The sequence below is a fragment of the Sciurus carolinensis genome, chromosome 9 (assembly GCF_902686445.1).
Source record: "Sciurus carolinensis chromosome 9, mSciCar1.2, whole genome shotgun sequence".
In the NCBI taxonomy this organism is placed as follows: Eukaryota; Metazoa; Chordata; class Mammalia; order Rodentia; family Sciuridae; genus Sciurus; species Sciurus carolinensis.
The window spans coordinates 112,813,353-112,832,116 of record NC_062221.1 but is presented as its reverse complement, the minus strand read 5'-3'; the positions used below and the strand labels follow the sequence as shown (position 1 = coordinate 112,832,116).

General features: G+C 34.2%; 1 pseudogene; it reads right to left on the bottom strand.

The window, feature by feature from the left end:
* Positions 1-18,334: 18,334 nt before the first annotated feature.
* LOC124993787 (NADH dehydrogenase [ubiquinone] 1 alpha subcomplex subunit 1-like) lies at positions 18,335-18,546 on the bottom strand (annotated as a pseudogene).
* Positions 18,547-18,764: the final 218 nt, after the last annotated feature.

Here is an 18,764-nt window from a genome sequence, read left to right as displayed (position 1 = left end):
TACATGGGTTTTATTTGGGGTACTGAGACAAGAGAAAACATGACACAAGCTAGACCTGAGAAGTTTTTGTGGCCATTGGATCTAGAGACATCATGTTAAAAATCTCAAGCTAGTCTGCCAGAAGGATGAGACAGGGAGTGGAGGAGAACTGAGACTCCTCAGGCAACAGACCATAGACAGAGAATGGCAGAATTAGCCCACACCTGACAAAACATACAACTGACATACAAATCATGAGTTATGTCAAGCAATTATTGTTTTAGAACAGTGTTTAAGATGGTTTGCTATGAAGTCAAATTTAAATAATATGCCTTCCAAAGTATAAAAGAAGAGTATGGAAAGGGACAAGAAAAATTTGGGGCACCTCTAGGAGGATGTGACATAGAGTGAGTAAGGTAGGAGCCTTTAAATAGGCCCTCGTTCCTTCATTCTTTCATAAAATATGCATTAAATGCTTACTGTGTGTCTTATTATATGTCTGATGGCTAGCTGGAGACATACCCATGAACAAAAGTCACTAAATTCTTCAACCTATCGAGCTTAGGTTTTAGTGAACAAAGTAGAGAATAAACAAAGTAATAAAAACACAATATCAAAGACTGATAGGGCAATGAGAAAAATGTGTTAGTGAATTTGTGATATTAGAGGGACAGAGTTAGTAGAGGTGGTCAGGGAAGGTCTTTCTGAGAAGGTAGTTGGAGGACAGAAGTTTGGAGGCTAAGACAGAGCCACTAAGGTGAAGGTCAAGGGCATAACACTTCGGACAGAGGGTATAGCAAGCAGGAGCACATGAAATAAGAAAGTGTATTGGGAAAAAAGAAGCAAGGTCAGTAGAGCTGGAAACTTAGCAACCTGGAGACACAGTTATAGCAGTTGAGGCAGGTAACATGGTCAGGATCCAATTTTTAACATATTGGTCATGTTAGCAGTTTGGACTTTATTCTAAGTAGGATTGAGGTAGGATGGTGGGAGAGTCTGTATTACATTAACAATAGAATCCTTGGTAGCCAGGTATGGTTGGAAGCAGGGCAGGTACTCAGAAGGCTGAATGATCAAGCTGACTTGAGCCATGGGTTGGTGGAAGTAGTGTCAGATTCGGGTATTTTGCAGGGAGAATCTTAACAATGTCACTTTATTAAATAAGAAGAATGAGGGGGAGAGATAAGTTAAGAAAGGTTCCTAATATCTTAATCTGAGTTGAACTGTAAATGATGGTAACTTTAACTTGATTGGGCAAACTGGGAAACAGGAAGGTTTTGGTGGCAGATGGCAGAGTAGGAATTAAAAATTTAATTTTGGACATTTAAATTTTGAGATGACTAATAAAAAATATCCAATGGAGATATCAAGTGGGTCTTTGGAGATATCAACTAAGATATCTCCAAATAAGATAAACAAAATTAAAATAATCAGAATTCTTCAGCTCATCACATCTACACTAAAAAGTGCAAAATATTTGGGATACAGTGGATATTTTAACATTGATCCCCAACAACTTGAAACAAAGACATGAACTAAAGAAGTTAAACGCTGAGGGTGATCTAGAAGAAACCATTTTGACAACAGCTACACTGGAGATTTAGGAATATGAAAATCAAAACAAATCTATACTTCTGTGTAAGTATTCTGAAACAAAAAATGGTGAAACCATATTAAAATTGAGTAATGGAGGAAAGAGTTTTCTGGGGGAAATAGATGAAAATTTTATATATGAAATATTATGAGATGTCAATAATACTTTAGAAAGTATCTACATTGAGTTCTCAAAAACAATAACACATAGAGAGTAAAGAATGGATGAAAAATAGGGAAAAAAATTCAATACACTGATATGAAAATGGAAAGCTACAGAGATGTTAAAAGATTTGAAGAATTGTGGAAATATATTATGGAAATTTAAAATCAATAGCAGTTTTAAATGAGAAGTAATATGTAATGCAAAATATATCATGAATGATATTTCAAAAAAAATTGAGTCATGCTTTTAAAATGGAAAGGAAATGATAAAATGTTGAAATGATAAATGATAAGTAGGAATGACAAAGACTAAAAGTCCAACTTAAATATAATTGATATTGATATTTCTGAACACATCCGGAGTAGAATAAAAAAAGATAAATTTAAAATATAATTTAAAACACTAAAATACAGAGTAGTTTGACATAAAACAATAAGTAGCTTGGTAAAATTAATTAAGCTGGAACAATTAACTATATCCATGCTACCGCTTTAAATATTAAGGGTAAAGAAAATAAACAGAAAACAAGTCAATAATGACTAAAAACCTAATCTGTGGCCCGCAAATTTTCTACTACACTCCAAATCCAAAGAGAACTAGAGACAACTGAAGGAGGAAAGCAGATATAAAGATTGTTATGTGGGAATAAAATATATAAGATGAATATTTTTATGATGGAGGCACAACAGGAGGCAATCTCAGTACTGAAGAATGAAAGGATTTCAGAACATGGAGATCACTGTCAGAAAAGTTTAAAATTAAAAAAAAATTAAAAAGTGCTGGTGGTGAGGGTTTCTTTGAATGAAATATGCATTTATCTAATTTTTTGGTGGGGGGTGGTACTGGGGATTGAACTCAGGGGCACTCCACCACTGAGCCACATCCCCAGCTCTATTTTGTATTTTATTTAGAGATAGGGTCTCAATGAGTTGCTTAGCCCCTCACTTTTGCTGAGGTTGGCTTTGAACTCCAGATCCTCCTGTCTCAACCTCCTGAGCCACTGGGATTATAGATGTTTGCCACTGTGACTGGCTGCATTTATCTAATTTTAAGTAACCACAAAATTAAAGAAAATACTTGAGCAAATGGTGGAATTAGTTGACATAGTATAAAAATTAAATCTAGTTCTATAATTTCAGATGGCACGAAGAAAGAAGGCTAATTATCAAGAAATAGAGAAGTGGCGTAACATTATTAATTTACTCATAAGACCTAGAGGGAAACCATAAGTGAGATTTGGAGAAATGTAAGTTCAAAGCATTTTTTAAAAATTAAAAACATGAATAAAAGAGAGGGAAAAAAGTGAACTTTGGTCTTTCTTGATCTAATTACATCATCCACAAATTTGCTAAAGTCAGGGTCTTACTTATATCTCTTTGGTTATTCTGGGCAACTGGACCTGATATGCTGCTTTCAGGAGTCAAAAATTTATGTACTTTTCATGATTTAATAAATATTCGGTGCATCTTTTCTATTCCATTTTTTTCTCCTATTCCTTTTTTTTCCTTCTACTGTGTTTGCACAACTCCCCAGAGAATTAATTCTTCTGGGAGACAAAGTACTGAAAGCCAAATTGTTCACGAGGAAGCAAATTTTGTCTATCACTCATCAGAAATTAATGGTGAAGCAAGGGAGCTCTAAACCCCAGCTACCTGCTTATAATTCTCAGAAGAATAGGCAGAAAAACAAAACAAAATATGAAGTGTTAATTCATTCCCCTGTAACCAAACAAAAACTATAACCCACTTAGGAATAAATAGAAAACAAGAAAAATTGTTGGAAAGTGTAATACAAGAAAGTTTAAAATAATGTAATAACAGCAAGAAGAAACATTGTGAAAAGAAAAATGGATCCAGTTTAATGATGAAGAATCAATGCTTGAACAAGTAGCATGCAAATGACACATAGTCTTGGGATGTGAAATGATTAATGAAATTATTAGAAATGGATTCAACAATGACCGACAATCATAGAAGCAGAAAACACTAATTTCAGAAATTTTCAGATACAGGTCCCCAAAATGCATATAAACCATTTGAATAATAGAGTGAACATGTATCTACATATATACTTAGTACTTCGAAATATATGATAAGCACTTTCTTGTATTTTAGGAAATTTTACAAAATTGTTTACCTTCCAGGTCAATTGGTAGTTATTGGGCTATAGGGAAAAAGTATATATATTCCAAAGATAAAATATTCACAATGCATTTTTAAACTATGATGCCATAAACTACAAATTAATAATATAATTTTAGAAAGAAATTTAAAAATGTTTTACCAAATAATTAAATGTCAAAGAAGACATTGAAAAAGTTAGATACATTATTAGGAAACAATGTAAACAAGAATATTATATAACTGATGTGATCAGTGGTTCACAGAATCAATTTCAGCTATTAAGTTCATTTAAGATTAAAAAAAAATACCACATGAAAAAACAAAAGAATAATCACAAATAAAATTCTCAAATTATTTGGCAATACTCAAGGAGAATAAGTACACACATAGGAACACACGTACTAGATACTTTCAAAACAGAAGAAAAGGCATAATAAAAGAAATGAGATATTTTGATAAAATACTTTAAACACATATGAAACACATGCTTTTCTAGTGATATAAATTACTAATTTTTATGTAGAAAAATATCACAATTTAGGCAGATGAAACCCTTTGTGAGACATTTTGATTCTTATTAATATTTGGCTTCAGAAAGACTTTGATCTAGAATTCTTTCCAATACTGAAGGAAGAAAAAAGTCACACACATATTCTAGAATTCTAGAATATGTTTGGGTGAAATGTTTCACAATTCATTTTGTGAATCAAGGAGGCTAACCAAAGGAAAACACATTTCCCTTTTATTAGGAAATCTATAATGATGACAGAAAATCAAATGATTAATTTGATTATACAAAAAAATGTATTTTATAAAAACTGTATTAGTGTGGTAGGGTTGCTGTAACAAAGTACCACAAAGTGGGTGGCTTGAAACAATGGAAAGTTATTCTTTCACAGTTCTGGAGGCTGGGAGTCCAAAACCAAGTGTGGTAGAATTTGGTTACTACCAGAAACTCAGAGGGAGAGTTTCTCCCATGCCTGTTTCTTGACTTCTGGTGGTTCCAGAAATCATTATGTTCCTTGACTTGTAGATGTGTTATTCCACTGTCTGCCTGTCTTCACATGGTGTTTTCTCTGTATCTGCCTATGTCTCTGTATGCTCTTTATTCAAGGGCCCAGTCTGGGACTTAGGGCCCAAACTAATCCCAATCTTACAGATTACATCTACAGATAAATAAATCCAAATAAGATTTTAGGTGAATAAGATTTTGTATGGACATTATTCAGTTCAGTTAAAAAAAATAAAGGAGAAAAGAAAAAAATCCCAAACTGCCAATTCTCAGAAAATGAAAGAGCAAGATAAAATTTTATTAAACTAGCATTTAATATTTTTCAAAAATACTAAATATTTTATTAAAAATATTTTAGGATGATAAAATATATACCTTTAACAGTTTCCTCCTTCATTAAGGGTTAAATTATCCTTGAAATCAGAATTGACATAAGGAATCTAGTCATCACTGTAGTTATTTTTAATGTTGGAAATTTTGCCCAAAGCCATAAATGTGGAATAAATATATATAAATTCAATATACTTTATTAATATGTATTCATAACTATAATCTGAAAACAATGCTAACTCTGTCTCTTCCAAGTTATTTTTGTTTTTAGATGATAATACCATAATACACAATAAAATTGCCCTTAAATAAGAATGGTAGGATATAAAAGTATGTTGAGAAATTAATAATTTCTCTATATAATTAGGTAGAAAACTATACTATTATAAAAGATATTTTTTGTTGGAAATAAAGTATAGAATATCTGATATATTGTTTTTATGTAATATCAGCGTTTTTTTTGTTTATGAAACATAATCGTAGCAGATGGGTAAAAATAAAGTTCAAAATTCACAGTCTTTTTAGTATGAGCATTCCTCTTAATTTTCTCTTTCTTTCAGTTCACAGACTCTTTCCAAACAATTCTATATACAAAATTATACATTAAAATTTTTGGATTAAAGATTTTGGATCTTCGCTGATAACTGTGAAGGGTCTGAGACTTTATTGTCCTTGTAAACTAGCAAGTTAGTCTGCCAAATTCTTATAGATGTTGGCAGAAGATGAGATTATTGGGTCAGAGAAAAAAAGAACATGTTACTCAGAGCAGTTGCACAGTGAGAGTGTCCAATTCCCACAAATCCTGTTCTCCCAGGGCAACGCAGAGCTGCCAACATGCTGAATCACTCTGAGCTTAGGGAACCCAAATCATTTTTTTATGGGCAGTTCACTTGGCTGAACTTTTTCCCAGGGGAGGAAGTCACTTACAGTACCCTCGACAATGAACAAGGCTTTCTTTTGCTCCAGGAGTCACTTAAGAAAAAAAAAAATTATATATATATATATCTATGTATATGTGTGTGTGTGTGTGTATGTGTGTGTGTGTGTGTGTGTATAGACTTGAAAACAAATATCCATCACAAGGAGGTCACTGTCAAATTTGCAAAATGCAAAAGGCACCATCTCTTGGGTTCAAGAGACCTAAGAATTGCTGTTCGACAAAATCCTGTTGTTTATGAAAGCATTTTCCACTGCATAATGTACCTTTAGTATGCTATCATATTTTGAAATAGTAATAAGAATTACCCTGGATTTGAAATTCAGAAGGATATGGTGAATTTAATTTTATTTAGTCTCGCTTGAAATAGTAGTAATAACTATGAAGAAAATCTTGAAAATAATTTCAATAATATTGCTATCATTAAGGTGATAAGCACAAATGATTTCATTCCCCATTCCTAGTGTCATAGAGCAGGGATTATTTTCTACTGTAAAATTAATAAAACAAAGAATGATGTATGAATAAGTAGATTTAAATAGTAAATCTGAATTTAAACAGTAAGTTTCAAACATATGTGGAATAATTAAATTGTTTTTCCTTAATTGATAGAACTGCAACAACATTAGAACCCTGAAATCAGTCAGGGGAACTCTATAGCAGTCCTGGAGGTACCAGCTGTTCTGGGGTAAGGAACACTCAAGATTAAAGTCAATGCCAAACACCATTATCAAGGCTACTAAACAAAAGGCAAGAAACCTAGTCCATGATCATCTTTGCATCTGACTGGGAAGAGTCAAAGCCCCCAGAAACTCTACCCACTTCCTCAATTCACTCTTGGCTCCACCACTTCAAAGAAGAGTTTCCTTATATATTACTTTGTTATTCAAAGTAACAACAACAACAACAATAGCAATTACCCATCAGAGGAAGACTTGTGAAGATTCAAACAGAGAGCACAGTTTTTCTAAGGGATAATTCTGGAAAAAAGTCCACCTTGATTTGAACGTGTATGGTAATCTCCTTATTTGCTAATATCCTATATTCACTGTTTTCTTCCCATGTAGCCCAGCCAGTTCAATATTATTCTGCAAATGACAAGTGCCTCTCCAGTGTCTAGTCTTTCTACACACCCCATTTTTATCATAGGTTATTTACTCTCTTTTAAAATGCATTGACTTCAGTTCAAGGTGATGTAGTTTATACAGAGCGCATGCATATTCTTAGGGATCATATGTTTCGGTCCATAAATTCAGATGGGCATGTAATTTCCATTTTCTTTGAGTCCTTTGAATTCACTTAATATCTATTTTAAGACACTATTCACCTGTGCTGTCAGGGAAACTAGCCTTGGTCTGTTTTTAGAGACTACCTCCTGGGTTGTTCCATAGGTATTAGGGTGTCATCAGTCAGATGTTTAAGAAAATGAATTCTTAGATGGAAAGTTAGAGAAGTTTATTGGGATATTCCCAACATGTGTGTAATAGTGAAGACCACAGGACTGAACAGAACAAGAGGTTAACTGCAGCCAGTCACACAAATGACCTCAGTCAATTCTGTGGGAATTTTAATAGGTCTAAAAAACTCTCAAATTGGGGCAGGGAGTCCAGGCCTTTATAGATCCATAATGATCAGTTCTTGGATGTGGGATGTCCTTGGAAAAAAATTTGTTAAACTTAGATGGGGGGTATTTATTCAGACTTGCGTTTTATTGCCAATAGACATCTGTCAAAACTCTCAGGAACTGAGGAGTGATGTTTCAGTCACTTAGAATCCATCCAGTTGCAGATCACAGCCTTGTTAAACAGAGCCCAAGCCTGGAGGATGAAATGATGTGACTGGCATTTGGTGCTTGATTACCTGTCACATAAGCTGCTGCTGGCCTCCCCTTTGTCCATTTCTTCCCAGATCACTGCTGCTTTTTACCATACTTGGAAATACAAAAATCTCACAAGTCTGTCCATGGAGCCTTCTAGCTAGACAAACTTTTGCGGCTGCTTTTCTGGCATCTTTATGCCTTCTAGGACGTTTTTAGGAAACTGTGCCTAGGTCCCATTGCTCACCAAGTGGACTTTCTGTTTTCTTCTCCTCTGAACCATGAGAAAGGAATGTAGGAATATAATGTAGACATTTTTTCCTAGTTTGGGGAAACTCTTTCTCCATTTGCATTCCTATATTTTTTATCCTTTCCATCTCTTCCAATATCCTTTTCATTCTCACAAAGAATTAAGATTTCAGAAAACAAAAGCCAGCAAGTTTCAGGTTATTATTATTTTTCACAAAACCTCTCCTTTCCATCCTATGAAACAATGAAACCAGAACAACTTCGCTTCTGGAACTGGGAAGAAGGACTTTAGAAAATACAGGAAGAAAAAAAATTCTTTTTTTAAAAAATTTATTTATTTTTGTAATAATTTATTTATTTTGATTCATTGTAAACAAATGGGGCATGACTTGTTTCTCTGGTTCTACATGAAGTAGAGTCATACCATTTGTGTAATCACACATGTACCTAGGGTAATGATGTTTGTCTCGTTGTTATTTTTCCTTCCCCCACCTCTCCCACCCCTCTTTTTCCTCTATACAATCCATCCTTCCTCCATTCTTGCCTCCCTCCCACCCCCCATTATGTATCATCATCTGCTTATCAGATAAAATTTAAGATAAAAAAATATTGCTACTGTATTTTTACTATGGCATATAAAATGTAAAGAAGGGAACAATTTCAAGAGAGCTGAAGGAGAGACAGTTCATGGAAAATTATAGCCCTATCATGCAATCAATTTAGTTATGATTTCTGCTTTATAATTTAGTTCCTTACATAAAGGGACCATGTGTTTTCATTAATATATCCACAGCAGCTAAGAAGTATTTAGTATATAACAAACTCCTATGTATATAATTCAAATTTTAATAGTGGGCCCAACATTACCATCTCCTGCTCAGTTTCACTGGTTCTCCAAAGCAAAACTAAGTACTTTCTCTTTCAGGTATAGTTATATATATATATATATATATGTCATATATAAAATATGTTGTGTATAATACACATATTATATTTATCTACATAATACTTGCTATTTTGCTTCAGAATTGCTTTTATATCATTTACCTCCTGCATTAGATCTCCAGCATTAGCTCTTTAAACAGGATATGTAATATTAACATTCCATTAGAAATGTCTGCTAATGAAGTGATTCTTTAATTTGGGGGTGACATTTATAGTTTCTGTAATATAGGTGACAGTCTGGGTTATATTCTGTGATGTGTGCCACTGCCACTTAAATCTGTAATGAGCTTGTATTTTTTAAACATGAAAAGTGATTTGTATATGTTTAGAATATGTTCATTTAGGTAGCTAAATAATGAGATGGATTAAATCCCTTAATTCCATGAAGCATCTGTGTAAACTGAACTATATATTATCAGAAGTTGGAATATTATCAATATTGATAGAATATTGATAGTTTCGCATCAAAAACTATGTCAAGGCTTTCTTTTTTTTTTCTTTCTTTTTTTTTATGATATTTTGAGTTGGATTTTAGCAGGTATATGGTAAAGTAGGATTTGACTCTACCAGAAAAAAAAAATATGTTGCCACAAGAGGGCAGTCTTTCAACATAAATTGTTTCTCAATGTGTAGGCATTCACTGGTATTTTGAGGAAATTTTTTAAACCTACAAACTAAATCATGATATAATGATACAAGATGCTCAGATAAATACTTTATGCATGTTGTGTCTTTTTATTATGGCTAGTTGGAGTATTAATGCATAAGAAAACCAAAGACTGAATTGTGTCATGTAGAAAAATGGATTGCCTCAGTTTTTCCCTTAAACACCAAGGGAGCAAGTTGATGTCTGAGGCTGAGTATACCAAAGTTCTCATATAGCTACATGCAAATCTACATCTGATATATCCAAAATTCCAATCATGTGAAGACTTGGAAAGTACCAGAACTACGTATGAATCCAGAGAAAATGAATGCCTCTGAATTACATGGTTTTAATTTTCAAACTCTCAAGTGTAACAAATACACAATATTATTTGGAGTTGTTTGTTTGTAAAGAGCAAATTGCAAGATATCTTGATCTCTAAGACTTACAAGAGTACTCTCAGATCTGAAACTTTGTTCCCACAGGTGATTGCCCACAGCAGAGTAGAGCCACCTATGCAAGGTCATACCCACAGCCCCGGAGCACCTCACAGAACTGTAACTGCCTGATCTCCACCTTGCCTCAATTTAGGTTTCTGTTGCTACTGAATTGGAAAGTGCACATGTGGTGCTCTGGTTTCAGAGGTCCACCAGGTGATTTGATGCAAGTTAAGCCTCAAGAACTACTAGAAGCTGCTGGCAGAGAGCGTTGAAAGGCCACAGCCTCTGTGTTCACCCTTATTAATGTTCCAGTCTGCAACTGGGTTTACCTGTAGGCTCTTCTTTCCTCCCCGTGTCCAGGGTTGGGCCTGACCCAAGGCAGAAGATATTTAAGGAGCTCTTGTTGAGGACTTAGCTCCTTCTTGTGTCCGTGGGGATTCTTTCTAGATGTGTTTAGGGGACTGTTCACACTGATTCCAGTCTGTGCCTTTTTTTTTTTTCATAAATCTACCATGTTCTACCCGAAATGACTTCCATCTTCTGGTAAGTAAGCTTCTTCTCTTGTCAAATCCTTGTTTCTGAGTTTGTTTTGGTACTTGTTTCAGTAATCCAGTTATTCGGTCTAAATGCTACAGAATGCATCCCTCTATCTTGGTTTCTTCTGAATTTCAAATCATAAACTTCCTTAATTCCCCCTTTCCTTCTTACTTTCTGTTTGCTACTTGTACTCTACCTAGAGTACCAAACTCTGCCTGGATTTCCAAGTACTGACTACACTAAATGTCTTTTTGTGGGATCTTAACTTCCTGTGACATAATTTTTCACTTTATATGCCACCAATAATCCTTTTCTCTTGCTCTGTTACTTCCTAGTAGCAAAGACACTCTTTTTCAGACCCAGAAGGTAAGTCAATTTCAGCATGTGTCCACATTATATAGAGCCAGATTCTTCCCTCCTGACCCAACTGGGTTGATTTGTTCCACCAGTTTCCAATGTTCCTGTTCCAGGATCTGCCCAATCAGTTCTAGAAGTGATACAAACTGTGCAACAGACCTGCCTTATACATGGTATTGCAAGGAAATGGGGCAGGGACCATTATTTTCATTTCTGAAAGAATTTCAATAGTAGATGAATTTTGTCATCATTTTACTTGTTTTTCTTTTATGTAATTTTTTTAAATTAGGAAAATAATCCCATAATTTGTTGCAATTGAAAAAGTGAATGTTTTTAGTCTTCTACATCAACTAAGTGCTCTCAAGTGAGTTTAGAAATCTGAGAAATCTGAACACATTTATTCCTTGAAAGTAAACTAAATTACATGACTGCTTCTATACTGTTTTAATTTAATCATGTGTTTCAATATGTATTGTAGCATGAAAGTGACACATTTTTCAAAATACGATACTGAGAAAATAAAAGTTTTCATTCTGACTTCTTATTTTAAAGGAAACGAAGAATAAAGCAAGAGTAAGAACAGACTAGAAAGACCATTGCTGATGTAGCAGAATTGCAATTACATGTGTTTTTTTTATTGGGGTATGAATGTCAATACCTGAGGCCAAAGGAAAAAGAGTCAATTTTCTTACCAGACACTTGAGTTTTAAAGCCTCAGTCAAGAGTTGAAGCATTTTGGAATAATTATAAGTAGAAATTGTCCTGCTCCTTGGTTAGATTATTAGAGAAAAGACACAGGGAAACAAGAATGGCTTAGATAGCCAGGGTGCGTGACCTTACCTCAGACTGCACTTGGAATTGGGGGAGTGCCTTGTTGGCTGGGGGTTCTTGGAATCCAAGAATGATGATGAAAAGCAAGGTCCTAAAGTGCCCCCCCCGCTTGTGTAGAAAACAGAGAATGGGTTGTAAGTTGTTGTAAGTTCATTGACCACAGAGGATCTCTTTGCAAGCCCAGAATGACAAATGCACATCATCAAGATCCTGTGGACTGGAATCAATAAGGTGTGTTCCACAGAACTGAAGAGGCCTTGTATGGGGATGTGGACATGAATTTTGTATCAGCTAATAACTGAAGACTCTGAGTAAGTTGGTCTTAGAGGTTAACCTATTACAGCCTCCCACTCATTGCAACAGCTCAACAATGTAAAGCAACCCCTCTCTAGTTCCTGGAATCTGGAGTCAATACTGGGAGGAAGACAGGGGAAAACCTTAATTCACATTTTAATTTTGCCACCAACTTGTTACATGACACATAAATACACCAGTCACTGTCATCCAGTTGTTGGCAACTTAAAATGTTCAGACTTCTAACTATGAGGAATAATTTTTTTAGTAAAGCAATTCTTGCCTTTACAAACTTATAAAATGATAGGAAACACCACAACCTGTTGCAATGGGTATAAATGTTCACATTATGTTCTTTATAGCAAAGATTGTTACCATATATAAAGCTAATCTTTGAAATTAGAATTTAGTTAAACTGGTGAGATTTAAGAATTTACATTTTACCTCCTATTCATAAAGATCATAGAAACTCATCAATTTTTGTTCTAAAATATAAATATTTTAATGCATTTTTGAGCTTCATTAAACTTACTTTATACCAAGGGAGAAGCTCATTAAATGCTTCATTGCAAGAACTAAGAGGTTAAAGTATAAATTAATAGGGAATTTGAATAGTATATCAGAATGATAATATAAAATAGTATTGAAAAATTTTGTATGTACAATATGAACCCTCAGATATAGTTACTGTAGGCCATTTGTGACTCAAAATAGAAATAAAAATCTGATTAAAGTCAAAGGGATGTAGTAATAGTATTTTAAAATGTGTATTAATACATGATACTATAAAACATGCCTCATTAATTAGAATTTCATAAATTGAATATAACTAGATAAATTTAACAGTTTATTACTGAAGAATTTTTAGTAAAACACACTCCAAAAGAAGTACCTGTGAACTGGATATTTTTGACAGACATTTAGTTTTTAATATCTGAAGATAATTAACCTAAAAATTAAACCATTCCTACATGACATGGGATAGTTATTCCTTCTTACATAGTAATAGTATTTAGTTCTAAGTGATGGAAGTAGTTGGGAGTTTTGTGGAACAATGTAGTTCCATTATTGGAACTGTATTTCTTTGGTTTTTAGACTAACTTAGAGCAAATTATCAAATATTCTGCTGTATTTCTGGATCTAGAACATTACTGAAAGCATAATCATTACTTATATGTTGGTCGAACAAATGAGTATCTGTACTAAACTAGTGGTAGTGGTCAGGTTTAAAGTCAACACTGGTTTTCACATAGAAAATAAGTCTGAAAAAATCAAACATGGTGCCTATGATTGAATAGGTACAAGCTCAAAAACCAGATTCATATTCAACATTCATGATGAATAGAAGTGGTGAATAGAAGTAATGAATGTGAACATTTTTTTCTCCTAATCTGTGGGGTTTAAATATTAAGGGTTTTAAATTAAATATAGTATGATTCATAAATTTTGATGTGGATGCTATCACTTTAAGGAAGTTTCTATGCCTGTTTTGCTGAGCATTGTATCAGCAATGGATGTTGAATTTTTCCAACTTCTTTTTCTGTGCTGTGATAGTCTGTTTGTGTCACTGTAACAGAGCCTAACACTGGATAACGGGGGGTGGGAGGGGGTGTCATTTGGCTCATAACTCTGGAAGTTGAAAAGTCCAAACTATGTACAACTTTTATCTTGCTGTGTCACAGCATGGCTGATGGCACATGGCAGGAGTAGGTGAGAGAAGGAGAAAGGGAAGGAGTGGAAGAGAGATGTTACATGGTGAGACAGGAAGTAAGATAGCAGGGAGGGGCATGTCCCTGTTGCATTACAGTCTGGTCTCACAGGAGCTGATCAATTCCTGGGAGTGCTAATCCAATCTTGAGAAGAGTAACCCAATTTCTCAAGAAAGACATCAATCCATTCTTAAGGGGATATCCCTCATTACCATAAATACCCCTTAAAGGCCTCACCCACTTAATGCTAGGGATTTAGGCTTGCAGATGAGTTTTAGTAGAGTACCAGTGTGTTCCTATTGAGTTGATCATGTGGTTTTCCTTATTAATATAATTCATTATATTGGTAGCTTTTAAAATAAAATGTTTAACTCAAGGTATCCAGACTATTAACATTTTGATATATTTAATCCATTTATTATGTTTAAAGTAAGAATTCATCATGAGATCTAAGGACACATTTTAAAATATAAAATACCGTTGCCTGTAGGCATGTTAAACAGTAGATTGCTAGAATTTTGGTAACTGAAACATTATGCCTGTTGTAGAATGAGTCTACATTTCCCCCACCCCCAGCTTCTAGAAACCAGCCTTCTATTCTGTGTCATGACATTGGCCTTGACAATGCTTTCTTAGGTATGACACCAACAGCACAGCAACAGAAGCAAAGATGAAGAAATGGGGCAACATCAAACTAAAAAGTTTCTTCATGGGAAAGGAAATCATTAAGACTGAAAAGGCAATCAAACAAAATGGGAAGAAAATATTTGCAAACCACATATCTGATGAAGGGTTAATATCAAAATCTATAAGGAATTCCAGTAATTTAAAAAGAAAAAATAAACTGATTATACAATAAGCAGAGGAATTGAGTAGCTAATCCAAATGAGGCAAATAAATGGTCAATAGATATATGAAAAGATGCTCAACATCACTATGACTATTCAGGTACATGCACACAAAAACCACAATAAGTGAACACCTCCCACCTGTTAGAAGACACACACATACCTGAGTGTTAGGATGTATTAGGATCTGGATAAGTGTTAGGATGAGATATGAGTTAGGGATACTTGTACACTGTATGTAGGAATGTAAATGATGCAGTGGCTATGGAAAATATTATGGATGTTCCTTAAAAAGTTAAAAATTGAACAAGAATATGACCTAGCAATCTCACTTCTTTGTACTTATCTGGAAGAATTGAAAATAACCTTAAAGGGTCACATACACTTCTAAATTTCTTGCCACATTATTCATAATGGAAGAAAATGTGGAAATAAGTGAAATGTCTTCAGATGAACAAATGAAGGAAATATGATATGAACTCTCAGTGGACTATTATTCAGCTTTAAAAATGGAGGAAGCCAGGCCATGTGTAATAATGTGTATGAACCTGGAGGGCAACTGTACTAAAGGAAGTGAGTCAGTCACAGGACAATTGCTGCCTGCTTTCACTTAGGTGAGGTATCTACACTTACAGAAGCAGAGAACAGAATGGTGTACTGTTTTTTTTTGTTGTTGTTGTTCATTTGTTTGTTTTTTGTTTTGGTACTGGGGATTGAACTTGTAGGCAATGTCCCACAGGCATACTTGGCAGCGGTCACTGAGTCAATGGTGTGAGCAAAGGCCCACCACTCAGTCTGGATTGGAACACCATCCAGTGGACTTTTTTTGCTTGCCTGTAACCTTAGGAACATCTGCCACAAGTGGAGTTAATGACCTTTTCATTGGTTCGTGCAGAAGGAGCCTCCCCTCATGTAAGCATCTGCATAGCCTATGTAACCAAAAGCTTGGTTACATAGCTTAACCATTTATGGTGTAAATGCACCATAAATGGATTTTGCTTCACCACCACCTCAAGTGAGTCTCCAGTGTCTGTGTGTACCTGACACCCTGGCCCTCACCCCTCCAGGGAAGAAACTCTGTTCAATATGAACTTGGAGGGACTCAACCACTGAGTCACATTTCTAGCCCTATTTTGTATTTTTTATTTAGAGACAGGGTCTCACTGAGTTGCTTAGCACCTTGCTATTGCTGAGGTTGGCTTTGAATTCATCCTCCTTCCTCAGCCTCCCGAGCTGCTGGGATTACAGGTGTGAACCACTCTGCCTGGCTGGTAATAGGTGATAGCTTTTAAATTAAAAAGGAATATTGCTTTGCTAGGATTTGTAAGGTTTTGGCATCAGGATAATTATTCTTACTTCATAAGACAAACTTGTGATTGTCCCCTTCTTTATTTCTGAAAGGGGATAACATTTTTATTCTTTTAATATGGAGAGTAAATTTATTCTAAAAATAGATCTCAGCAGTAATAAAATATCAAAACTGGTCAGTATTTAAAAAGAAAAAAGATAGCAGGAGTTTGATTTTTTTTTTCCTGAAAAATACAAATTACCACTGTAATACATTGTGAACTATCATTTATCTGTATTTGAGTGGTTCCTTTTATGGATTATACAAGGACAATTTTGAATCATAGATTGGGGTTGTGCCTAATATTTAGACATACAGGTCTTGTTCTTACATTCTTAAGGAATGCAGAAAAAATTAAGCATTTGCTCAATATAATTAGGAAGATAAATTTATGCTCAGAAAGCGTGTTCCAAAGTAATATATTGTTCTATACCACTGCTTACCTTATTTTTTTTAGATAAGAAATCTTCCTTAAAGATACTGGTATTTGAAAGTAACAAATTATAGTGCTTATATACAGATAAAAGCCATAACTACATTATTTTCAACCCAAAGTTGAAACATTCAAGGCAAATAATGACACTTGGTGCTTAAAAAATGGTTTTCTATTAATGGTAAAGAAACAATATTTAAGAAAAACTTGAAGCCAGTCTGTCAAATTATGGCTGACTTGAAGCACTGAACTACCAAGAATATAGGAGAGGAAATTAGTTAAAGGCCCTCATTACTATAAGTAGATAGAGTTTGCAAAGAAATAAAAGCAGTGGTTATATAATCAGTTAGGGTTGAGTTAGTAACATCCAACTCACCTATAAGCCCACATTTCTTTTCAAACTAATAACCATACATGTTTCATGAAATTCTCTCCATAGTGTGTTATGTTGATTCAGTCATATCTGCATTTTGGATAATTTTTATTATTCATATTATCCAATCAATTGTTCATAATACCCAGTGAATAGAAATTATCCCTTTATATCAAAAATATTGATATATCTGGCATTCTTTGAAAACCAAAGTCGATGATCAAAGTTCTATTCGTAATTAAATAAAGGTGAATATTCATTAGAATATCTTAGTCAGCTTTTGTACTTCAACCATGGGTCTGAATATAAACTGTATGCCTCAAAACATTCTAAACTCTATTGGCTAATAGTGGTGTCTCTACAATACTTTGCTTTTTCCTCCATTAACATAATGCATATAGCAGGAACTCCTCTTCAGTAGTGGTGAGGGTGTCTAAGGAAATACCCAAATAAAGTAGCAGGAAATTTTCTGACTAAAAATTTCCTTTCTTAAAGCTTATATGGGAATTTATTCCAAAATGTGTGTGTATGTGTGTGTGTGTGTGTGTGTGTGAGAGAGAGAGAGAGAGAGAGAGAGAGAGAGAGAGAGAGAGAGATATTTCCACAAGCTGCTGAATAAAATCAACAGTGCATGAAGATGCAGCATTTTCATTCTGTAGGGTTTAGTAGATTGGGTAGAGTCTATAGTCTCTAGTTTAATAAACCTAGCATTAATCTATAGTTTTGACTACATAGAATTGTGTTTCATTTTTGGAAATTATATAAGGGGGTTTAAAAAAAACCTCAGTTATGTTTATTCTCCTCTAAAATTTTTTAGATATTGATAGCAGGTCTATAATTCTCAAAAATATTGACAAAATATAAAATTAATATTAACAATTAAACATGAAATAAAAGCAATTGCTAGTCATGACAATATTCTCATTGTAGGCAAATCTATCTTCTAGTTTTCCCCTGTCATTCTAATTTTACAAGAAAGTCTTTAAAACATTATCATGTTAAACATTGCAGTTGACCTAAGTTACAGAGAAAGATATTATATCTACTAACTTTACAAGGTCAAAAGGAGTCATGAGTAAAACGTATGCCCTCAAATGCTCCAATGGGTCTTTAACAGGGTTAAATACAGGTATTCTTCATTTGAACAATTTTTTGTATATATTTTGTTTCTAAACCAACTACTATACTTCATACAAAATCCTTATGTGTTCTTTTTATTTTCTTTTTCATTTTATTTTATTTTGGTTTTCATTTTATTTTGATTATGTATTACATAACACACTGCATGCTATATAGTATATCAAATAATGTTCTAGCAGGGATAGATGACCATACTGAGTTTTTTCCATCAATCAGGAAAATGCTTCCTTAATCAATGTTCTCCAAACCCTTTGATTTATAATAACAATTAACTCCGGATACAGTCTATCTCTTTCCATCAGACTCCACTGGTAGGGAAAATGGGCAACCCTTTTTTCCTTGCCCCCATTAGTGAACCTGTGGATGTAGGCAGTGGCCACTCCCGGGATAACCAAGCACACGCCCATTATACTGAGTCCTGGAAGAATTTCAAATCACATTTCGGCACAGTTATCTAAACCAAATCCCTACCCCTTAGGCTCCTTAGAGGACTCCTTATGTGTTCTTAAATCATACTTCAGAACTGGTTTAGTCAATTGCAACTTCTGTTGTGTGGCATTAGTAATTAGAACATATTCAGATCTGAAAAACACTGAAGGTCTTCTTTGTGTGAGCGACAAAAATGCTCAAAATCCTGAATGCTGTGACAAACACCTTC